The sequence below is a fragment of the Dreissena polymorpha genome, chromosome 6, assembly GCF_020536995.1.
Source record: "Dreissena polymorpha isolate Duluth1 chromosome 6, UMN_Dpol_1.0, whole genome shotgun sequence".
In the NCBI taxonomy this organism is placed as follows: domain Eukaryota; kingdom Metazoa; phylum Mollusca; class Bivalvia; order Myida; family Dreissenidae; genus Dreissena; species Dreissena polymorpha.
The window spans coordinates 64150656-64161229 of NC_068360.1; the positions used below are offsets into that span (position 1 = coordinate 64150656).

Genomic DNA, 10574 nt, shown 5'->3' on the forward strand with positions numbered 1-10574 from the left:
CACAAGAAACAGCTGATTTGATTTTTCAGGGACATATTGTTTGTATATGTCTCTCGTTCGTTAAATAAGCTAAAAATGCGGAGACGGCTGTGCAAATTTTTTAGACGGCTACATATGAGCCTCGCTCAGGAAAACGGGGTTTAATGCATGTACGTAAAGTGTCTTCCAATATTAGCATGTGCAGTCCGCACAGGCTTATCAGGGATGACACCTTCCACCTAGTCATGCTTTTAATTCCTTACTCTAATTATTTGTATTTTATATTTTATTATCACTATACCTGTGAAATTAACCAAATAATGTCGCTATCCGCTCCCCTTTCATGTTTTATGCCAATAGATATGTTTAATTGCTGAACGTATTGATTCGCCAATGTCCGGCCTACGTGACACTTCGCCATTGATATCCAGTACAAACGTCTATAGTAATTATGCTATATCTTTATGGAATACATTATATCTGATAACCGAGCCACTGCTTAGAAAGGTGCAGGTACTGTAGAATATAAAAATATCGTCTTTTCAGTATATTTTATCTAATTGTTAATTAAAAAACTGTTACGGTTGCAAAGAAACCAATAGACAAATTGGCACTGTTATTTGAGGATGATGATGATGATGATGAAAATGATGATGATAATGATCTCAAGAGGTTAACGGCGAGCTGGTGCTGCTGCTGCTGCTGATGATGATGATAATGATGTTGGTGATGATAATGATAAACATAACGATTTAGAAGATGTTAATGATGAGAAGAATGTAATGTTGATGATGATAAAGAAGATGATGAACTTGATGGAAGACATTTAACAGATAGATCTAATTAAATATATTTGATGTTCATGAGCATATTCATTATAACGGCGATGGTGACGACGACGAAGAAGAAGTTGAAGAAGATTCACGATGAAGAAGACGAAAAAGAAGAAGAAAAAGGAGATGATGATGATGATAAAAAAGAAGTACAAGAAGAAGACGTTGAAGTTGTTGTTGTTGTTGATGATGATGATGAGAAGGAGGAGGAGGATTACCAGACTGCTATTTAAAATATCATATAGTGTTATATAATACACAGTATGACAATAGTCTTTTTCACGAGCCATCACAATTCAATGTATTAACATTCTTTCGAAAACATATATAGGTCTTGTTTACTTACATAGTTCAACGCGTGTTCATGAATACTGCATGTTCATTCATGAGGAAGTAATAAATTCGGCGATACGCTGTTATCATATAACATAGGACAAACACAAAAACTAACATTTAATAATCCGTTTTAAAGTTCTACATACAAACACGTTTACGTTTATAACTACTTCTCTCACACTCAACATCAAACTTACCTTTTCTAATAACAACCAACCATTTGTTTATACGTAAAACTTTACTTACCATATGTTTAACCAATCCCGTAAATTGAGAAATCGCATATCCTCCACTAGCTCAATTCAAATGTACGCTACTACTTGGTTTGATAACCATTCAATCGACAACAGATCGCTTTTTCCTGTTGCTAATTATAGCAGACGACAGAGCAGTTTAAAAGCAAGACTTATTGTTATGTTTTCTTCGTTAAACTTCTTGAGCCGATGATAGATAGATCTTTATTTCTAGTTGTGACATGTGATAGTATGACGCACGTAGGATTTCATTAAAATGAACATACACCACACTAAGTCTTATGCTGCCAATCAAAATAAACTTACAACGCTTTGTTTGTTTTTGTTATATCGGCTTCTAAAAAGTGTAAAACCAGTGGTTTAAGCGGTCCACACTTAGGCGTGCATTCTTTAATCGTATCTAGCCTTTAATCAAAATTGGTTGCAGATGTACCATATACCACGGCAATTAAACTCTTCGCAAGGCTGAATATCAATTCCGTGTTAAATCAAATCACCGCGCAGAGATTTGACTGGAACCAGCAAATTGTATGGCAAGCGAAATGCACATTGATTCCTTAAACCACGGTTTAACAGTTAACTATATAGTTAAGAGACTTTGAACCCTGGTTCAAAGTGCCGTTTGCACATTAATTCCTTAAACCCGGGTTCAAGACTTTGAACCGCGGTTCAAAGTGTGTCTAAAAATAGATACAAATCTGTTACCTGAGGCAACCAATCAGCGGAGCTTAAACCACAATTAGAAGGTAAATGCCGTGTCTTCATTGGTCATCTCTTAACTATAGGGTTAAAAGATTTTGAACTGCGGTTCAAAATCTTAAACTGCGGTTAAGAGGCGCGGTATGCACATTAATTATTTAACAGTTAATTATATAGTTAAGAAACATTGAACCCGAGTTCAAAGTGCCGTTTAAACATTAATTCTTTTCGTAACTATAGGGTTAAGAGACTTTGAACTGCGGATCAAAGTCTTAAACTGCGGTTCAAAGTCTTAAACTGCGGTTCAAAGTCTTAAACTGGGGTTAAGACGCGCGGAATGCACATTAATTATTTAACAGTTAACTATAGGGTTAAGAGACTTTGAACCCGAGTTCAAAGTGCCATTTGCACATTTATTCCTTAAACCCGAGTTCAAGAGTTTGAACCGCGGTTCAAAGTGTGTCTAAAGATAGATACAAATCTCTTATCTACATAATTCAGAGACAACCAATCAGCGGAGCTTAAACCACAATTAAAAGGCAAATTTCACGATTTCATTGGTCGTTTCTTAACGATATGGTTAAGAGACTTTGAGCCGCGGTTCAACGTCTTGAACCCGGGTTTAAGGAATTAATGTGCAAACGGCACTTTGAACCCGGGTTCAAAGTCTCTTAACTATATAGTAAACTGGTAAACCGTGGTTTAAGGAATTAATGTGCATTTCGCTTGCCATACATATTGTTTGTGAGAGCACGGAACGACAACTCTGCGTGGGGATTGGTTTAAATCAGGGACCAATATAGTTTTAATAGGTATTTGGTTAAATCTGGTGCGACATAGATTTCAAATGCAGTTAACGCTATGGTTTTATCGTATTAACACTTTGCGGTTTTGTTAAACTTCTTTCAATTTGTAATTGCATATTTTAAACTCTGCTTTCATTAAATAGCAACGTGACAACAATTGCTTTCACATAGTATGTGTTTTTCAATTAAATAAATATATATCGGAAAATTAAAAGATTAGCGTTATTTAATAAGTGAAATGACAATTTTTCAGTTTTCATTTATATTACCGAGACAAACACACGTCGATATTAAACATTGAGAAACAGTTAAGGGTTGAACACCTCTATGTCCTTATTGTTAAATTAAATGATTTAAAAGACATGAATTGAAATATCCTTTTTCAACGCCACAGCTAGTATATCGCAATTTGTTGTGAATTTTTCGATCGAGTACCCAAATCGACATTCAAATAAAAAATATTTCCGATCACGTGGTCAATACTTAAATCATAATCCAAGTATGCTAGAAATAGTATTCATAGCTGATATCGTGAGCGTCAATTAACGTGATACTATTTATTAAACACGTATCTTCTAATAGTTATTTATGAATGACGTCAGTTTATTATAAAGTTGAGGGAGCCATGAAAACTCAATCAAATGGACACAACTCAACTTTGTTATCAAATAATCTATTGTCAAATGATATTCTTGTATTCTAAAGTATCTAATTACTATTTTATAAATAACCAAGAATTATTTTCTCTTTCGAAAGTTGTCATGCCAACGTACAGCGTCAAAATCTTAAAGCTTTACGTCTTTTCCGTAAACTCTGATAACGTGCGCATACATGATCAACAGAAGCCTCGACTAGCGTTAAATAGATCATAACTCGCCGCATGGTTACATAGATGCAAACCATGTGTACAGTTAGGGAAAAAAAACACGTTAACAGTCACTCTGAACTGCAGACATTTGTATTGCTTTAATCAATCAATTGTTCGGAGGATTCCGGATAAAGTCGATGTATCACGATTGATCGTGAATTTTTCGATTCGAAGGCATAAGAGAACCGGCATTTATAAAACAGTACTTTCGAATAATTATAGGGTGGGTTTCCTCCGGGTACTTCGGCTCCACCCCACAACCCAAGATCACAACAACGGAGAAAATGTTTCAATAAGAACTAAATTGCTGGAAATGCAGCTTTAATATATAAAAAAAACTTCCCAGCAGTCGTGAGTCTATTAAATTAATAAGGTAGCAGTGCTTGGGCATACATCTGGTCCTCACATAATGTGGACGGTCCTCATAAACTTCGAAATACACATACGCACATATTGTAGGGATGTAGATAAAGCTTTATTTATTTACAACTGAGGAAAACTGAAATCATAAATTTAATTATTTCAAAATCACTCTTTCAAAAAGCAATAGTACAATACATTTAAATTATTACACTCTTAATACTGAAATAACTAGCAAACACTCTGCTTCGTTTCACTAAAAACAAGCACAACAAGGATTATTAGTGAAAAGCATCAGTATTCAAAGCTAAGACATTATAGGATTGTAACTGTACGGCACTTCTTACAAAAACAGAGATATAATGCCGATGAGCCCCTTTAAACGAATGACTACATGAACGACTCATTACAGGACAAACTATCGGGTACAAGATCTTAAGTAAGTATGTGCGAAAAATGCCATAAACCGTGATGTTGATCTCTCTTTTACGTTAGACTGTGTATGTATGCCCAAACTAACATAAGCCGGGAGTGGGGTTGGAACCAGATCACCTAGGTGAGAATCGCGTTAACAAATATCTGCGACCACACGACAGCCGTACACGTATATATAAATAAATGATGACTTCATTGCGTTTTTACCTCTGAATCATACTAACGCACTTTTGGCAAAACAACAACAACAAATATAACATTATAATATATTGTTTGGTAACGGCAAAGTAAAAAAAATGACAATATAATTTAAGTCTAATACCACCACCCCCAAAATTCGTTGATGTAGTTTTTTGTTTAACCAACGAAATGAGGACGGGGTATATCAAGGGTAAAAGAGCTGGACACTCTTAAATTCCTCTCTTAAATTTCCCATATTTGTTTTAAAACACACTGCTTCTATAAGTGTCGTTGTCACTAATGTTATGAGGATTTTATACTTTTTATTTGCAGTCATAATTTTCAGATCATTTGCTATCATCAGTGACATAGATTACATAGTTACCTACGTCACTGTTGTCATGCACTGCTTGTACATTAACGTTCAAGCAGCCACGTACGTCACTTATAAGAAAATGACCATAATGAAAAAAAATGTTTTAAATTCATGAAGAGAATGTAGTAGTTTAATATTTTATTTAAGTTACACATAGTACATAAAAATAATAGTTACATAAAATTTAAAATAAAAACGTACTACACAGCTATACACATGGCTTACTAGTCCCTAATGAGACATGGATAAGTGTAGCCGTCTTATGTCTATTAAAGAGTGTACAGTAAAATTATCATTGATTTGATATAGGATATAGCATATATAAATGTTATTACAATTTTGTATAACAGCCATGATAAAGTCATATCGTCACACACAGTATACTTCCTCGTTTTAAGTAGCAATAGTTTATAAATAAAGCAAATATTTATATAACTTGTTTGACAATCATTAGGCATTTAAGTCTGTTACTATAGTCCATACGAATCAGGTCTGGTATTATTGCTATGATCGAATTACCGGTATAAAACATAAGTCCCCGGTTTGTATATCAGGAACACCCAAATAAGAAGAGGTACTCTGATTCGATTTTATTTAGTTCCTTGCACAGTATGTATTGCTATTTTACCTTTATTAGACTGCCCCTGATGAAAAATTATACGCTCATTGAACGTGGTTACCGGTATATACAAATTAGGCTTTACATTAAGAATTCGTTCATTATAGCAACCCCGAAACAGCAAATCTATATCTGTTTTTTTGAACATGTGCAAACGTCATCATACCGTAGTTGTAATAACACAAACATGACACATGCAATATTTTATTGAAATATTGGGTGGCGTTTAGATTGATTTTTAAATTGATACTAGACGGGCGCAATGTCAACAAAAATTCTCTGAAATGTGAACACATTATAATGGAATCCTTTTCAAATTGAATTTACATTTTCGATACAGATTAGGTTGTTAAAAAATAAACCGCCATTGGTTAATGCTAACCAGGGTTGACTCTTTATTTAATACACTCATAAGACAGATTGAACAGCCCATGTAATTTATCACATTTCAAACTCAGCACCATGATGTATCTACCGATATTAGCCTTCACAATATACTTTATAACAGTAGAGAAAGAGTATTGTGACTCTTTAGTTTTCTTATGGTGTATATAAATACACTGTCAAAATTTCGTACAATTGGATTTTGGTAATGTTCTCTTTGTTATTTTTACTTTTTATTTAGTTAATTATTTGTTATTATGAACCTTAACGTATACACTATTTTCAAATATAAAAGAAAATAAGAATACTTTTAATAATATCAATATTAAACCACAAAAGTAAAAAGCTTTTCTTGTGATGGCAGAGATTGTATGTGAGAGCACGGAACGACAACTCTGCGTGTCATGTATATAGCATGAAACGGACACCAGAATACGATGCAAGATAGTGTGTAACCTATCTTCCATAAAGCGTCCGCTTGATATAATTTGTCAAACTGTTGATTAACCTAGATCAAACTTTGGGACATAACTGCATTTTCTTTAACTGTCTTTCTTTTCCCAAAAACAATAATGGCAACGAGTATGGAAGTAGACCCAGGGAAGAGCGTCATGGCGGTGATGGGAGCGTCTGGAAGTGTGTCAGTGGCGCTACATCCCCTGGTGATAATGAACATTTCGGAACACTGGACCCGAGTTCGAGCCCAGGAGGGAAAGGCGCAGCAGGGTGAGAAGATCGGTGAAACGAATCCCAACTCCCAGCTCTCCGGGTCGCTGGGAGTTCCAACTTTACAAATTAAATAGCGTTTTTTCTATTGGTACTTTCATCGGTAATATTAGCCAAATAAACTGTTTGTTGGCATATATAAAACACATATATGCCTCATTCTCATACTTTCGTGTCTTCTCATTGGATTCGTGCTCATTTTAATACGTCATTATCGCTGTCACCAAATACTGCACGTGCCCGGTTTCTATGCAAGTTGATCGAGCTTTTACAACTGTTGTGTATTTTGCCGTGGAAAATGCGATTTAAACAGGTAATGTCCCACAACACGTAAATAAAATGCTAAAATTAACGTTTAACTAAATCAAGTATGAATATAGGTCACTTACACTTAAATACAAATGAGTTTCCAAACTCTGTTTACATGTGTCAGCCATTTTGTTATGTATTTGTACCAAAGTTAACGCTCAATTGTTTTCAGAGCGCTTTTAGGGTCCCAACGGGGTATTGTAACTCACTAAAGAACAACGCATGTCGCTCAAAGAAATTAAATATCAATTAGCGCAATGTTTATAGAATCTGACAGTTCCCAAATTTACCATGTTTATTGATCCATCAAAGATTGAAATAATCATTCTGATTCTTGACATTTTTATACATTCACAAATAAACATATGATCAAAAAGTTATCTGATCGAAAAAAAGTTATCTGATCGAAAAAAGTTATTTGTCGTCTAGTTAAGCAATATTTGTTTTCAGCCGAACCCTACCAAAATACCGGATCATAAATATCGTAGGTACAGTCCAGAATCCCTCAAAAATGCATATGCTGCGGTAAAGGAGAAAGGGATGCCAGTTAAAAGGGCTGCATTGACATATAATGTGCCAATTCAAACATTAAGAGATTGTTGTAAAAGGGAAAGTAGATCCATTTAATATTGGATTGGGCTCAAGTTAATATTTTCAAAAGAAGAGGAAACGGGTTGGTGGAGCATCTGGAGAGCATGTCCCAGCTCGGATATGGTTACACCAATGTACAGGTCCAGTACCTGGCCGGGGAACTGGCCGAACATTTAGGGAAACGCCCTACCAACAAGCCACTAAGTATAAATTGGTTGTATGGCTTCTAAAGAGATGGACAGGCAGGCTCTCTCCATAAAACCACGCGCCCCTGGATAGTGGCGGTGCGAAAAACTCAACGCCAGAGATCCTTGAAAGCTACTTCAAAACCTTGGGGAAAGTAATTTGGAAAAACACAATCTGACGACAAACCTCATCTCATCTACAACATAGATGAAACCGGGATTCAACCCGAACACAGGGCCCCCCTAATGTCATCGCTGCCCCTGGCAGTAAGCCGCAGGCTGTTTACCTCGCCCACGCTCAACAACCACAACATTCATCGCATGCGCTAACGCAGCCGGTAATCGTATACCACCATTTTTCGTCTTCAAAGAGAAACGAAGCAACCCTGAACTAATGAACGGCTCGTCACCTGGTTCGAAATTCACAATGTCCGAAAGTGGCTGGTCAAATGTTGAAATTTTCCAGGATTATTTGAAGGACCATTTCATCCCGAATGTATGCAGGGGTTCAATGGACCAAACGCCGATACTTGTAATTTATGACGGCCATTCCTCGCATGTTTCCAGGCAACTACTGAATGGGCCAAAGCAGAGAATATCATCCTCTTTGTTTGCCTGCCCACACATCGCACATCCTGCAGCCTCTGGACGTGTCGATTTCGGTCCATTCAAATCATATTACTACCGTGAATGTGCCAAGTTTATGCAGGAGCACATTGGTGAAACTGTTACGAAATATATGATGGCCAAAATTGCTTGCAATGTGTATCTAAAGGCCATGGTTCAAGCCACATAGTCGCAGGCTTCCGAAAAACTGGCATTTTCCCATGCTGCCCAGAGGTTGTTCCTGCAGATAAGCTTTATCCAAGCGAAGCCTTCCGAGAGACATCACCCCTGCTCAAAATTATGGCAATTAAATCCGGAAAAGAAGCAGTTGAAAAGTACCTCGTGTTGAAGGCTGAAAAAAAGTTTACATGCGTCTTCCAGGCCTCTAAGCAACCTAAAGCCAAAAGCACAAAACCCAAGCCAGGGGGGAAGGCTATTACAGAAAGCATATGCTGAGGAGCTGCAAACATACGGTAATGAAAGCGCAACTCCCAGTACATCAACAACCTCAACGCATGCAACAACAACATCGGCGAAAAAAGGCAAAACATGCAGAAAGCGCCTATCGGAATCTCAATCCCAAAACAAGTCTACTGCCACAGCAAAAGACGCATTGTGCAGTGATTCTGAGATGGAGTTCGAGCCGGAAGAAAAAGACCTGTGCTGTGTCTGCAGGATGACATCGCCACGAAAATTGCCCGACTCGACGTTCTTAAAAATCCTCACGTGGGGTGAGTGCACCATTTGCAGCCACTGGGTGCACCTAAAATTCTGCACGAAAACGCGCGTTGTGAGGAGAAACGACCGTTTCGTTTGTCCTCATTATGATGTTTAGTTGTGCAGCTAATCGGACATGGGTCAATTGTGTTTCATACAATGTTAAAGTTTCGTTTATATATGTTATTTTTACGTGTTCAAAGAAGATTTAATTTAAAACACAATTAATTAGTTGATTAAAATCATTACATACCTGCTCTCGGATGGAATATTATATTATAAAATAAAACGCCAATATCAAGTTATACACGTGCCAGTGTGTCGAAGAAAATAGCCATTTAAATATGTGATTTATAAGAAAATTCCCCACATGGTGCCCCATTTAGAACGCGGTCAAGAAAGAGCACGTATCCAATGAGAAAATTCTTCTGCATGATACAGATCATTGACCTTCACCTTAACAAAGTAAATATTTAGCAAATATGTAAACAAATACGGTTTTCTTTGTGTTTTCGTTTAAATATAGTATTTTAATGACGAAATAAAAGTTAAACAATGCTATAAATACCAGCCAGTGTATGCGCATGCGCGGTAAAAATAGTTAAGAGACACGAAAGGACGAGAAGATAGCATAGATCATAAATATATCGTAAAAGTACCTCTTCTCGAACCTCACCTCTTTTCGAACCCTTCATTTATTTACATGTTACGCGCAATTGCGCATGCGCCCTACGTCACCGTTTTTTGTGTACAAATGATTTGCTCACGACGACACGCACGTAATTGTCAATCGACGCAAATGCGTGAAAAAACAGGTTGAATAAGTAGATAAATCAAAAACCAGGTAAAAATCATTGTATTTCTTAACACTTTTTTTACATATATTATGATTTTCATTCAAAACCTATAAAAACATGATTCTATTTTCGTTCTCAACTTTGCTCGAGAATTAAACACATTTCGGCTGCTTCAATAAGTCACATGACCATGGTCATATCATGTGACAAATATATTTTTAATGTTGAACACTGAAGGGTTCGAAAGCAGGTACTCATTGTTTGGGTGGCATAGAAAGTTTAACATGATTTGGTAGTGCTGGTAACTATCGAAAATCTGTTATCAAAAGAGGATTTACATGCCAATTAAAGTTTCCAGCTATGTAGAAAGAAGTTATTTATCAAATAAGTACTAATTAATATGTTTCACTATTTTCAACATTATATTTGAGTAAAATTGACGTGTCAAAAATTAAGAGGTTCGAAAGATGGTTCATCCATGATAACCCTTATCTTTAAATGAAAACAACTTACA

General features: G+C 36.2%; 1 protein-coding gene across 3 annotated transcripts in view; it reads right to left on the reverse strand.

Annotated features, from left to right (window-relative positions):
• LOC127835406 (metalloreductase STEAP4-like) overlaps positions 1–1711 on the reverse strand; it is a 40362-nt gene extending 38651 nt beyond the window's left edge. Inside the window, exon 1 of one of the 3 annotated variants that reach the window (XM_052361822.1) lies at positions 1395–1711. The gene's annotated coding sequence lies outside the window, so the exon portion shown is untranslated. The other 2 variants (XM_052361828.1, XM_052361826.1) reach the window with 2 other exon arrangements.
• Positions 1712–10574: the final 8863 nt, after the last annotated feature.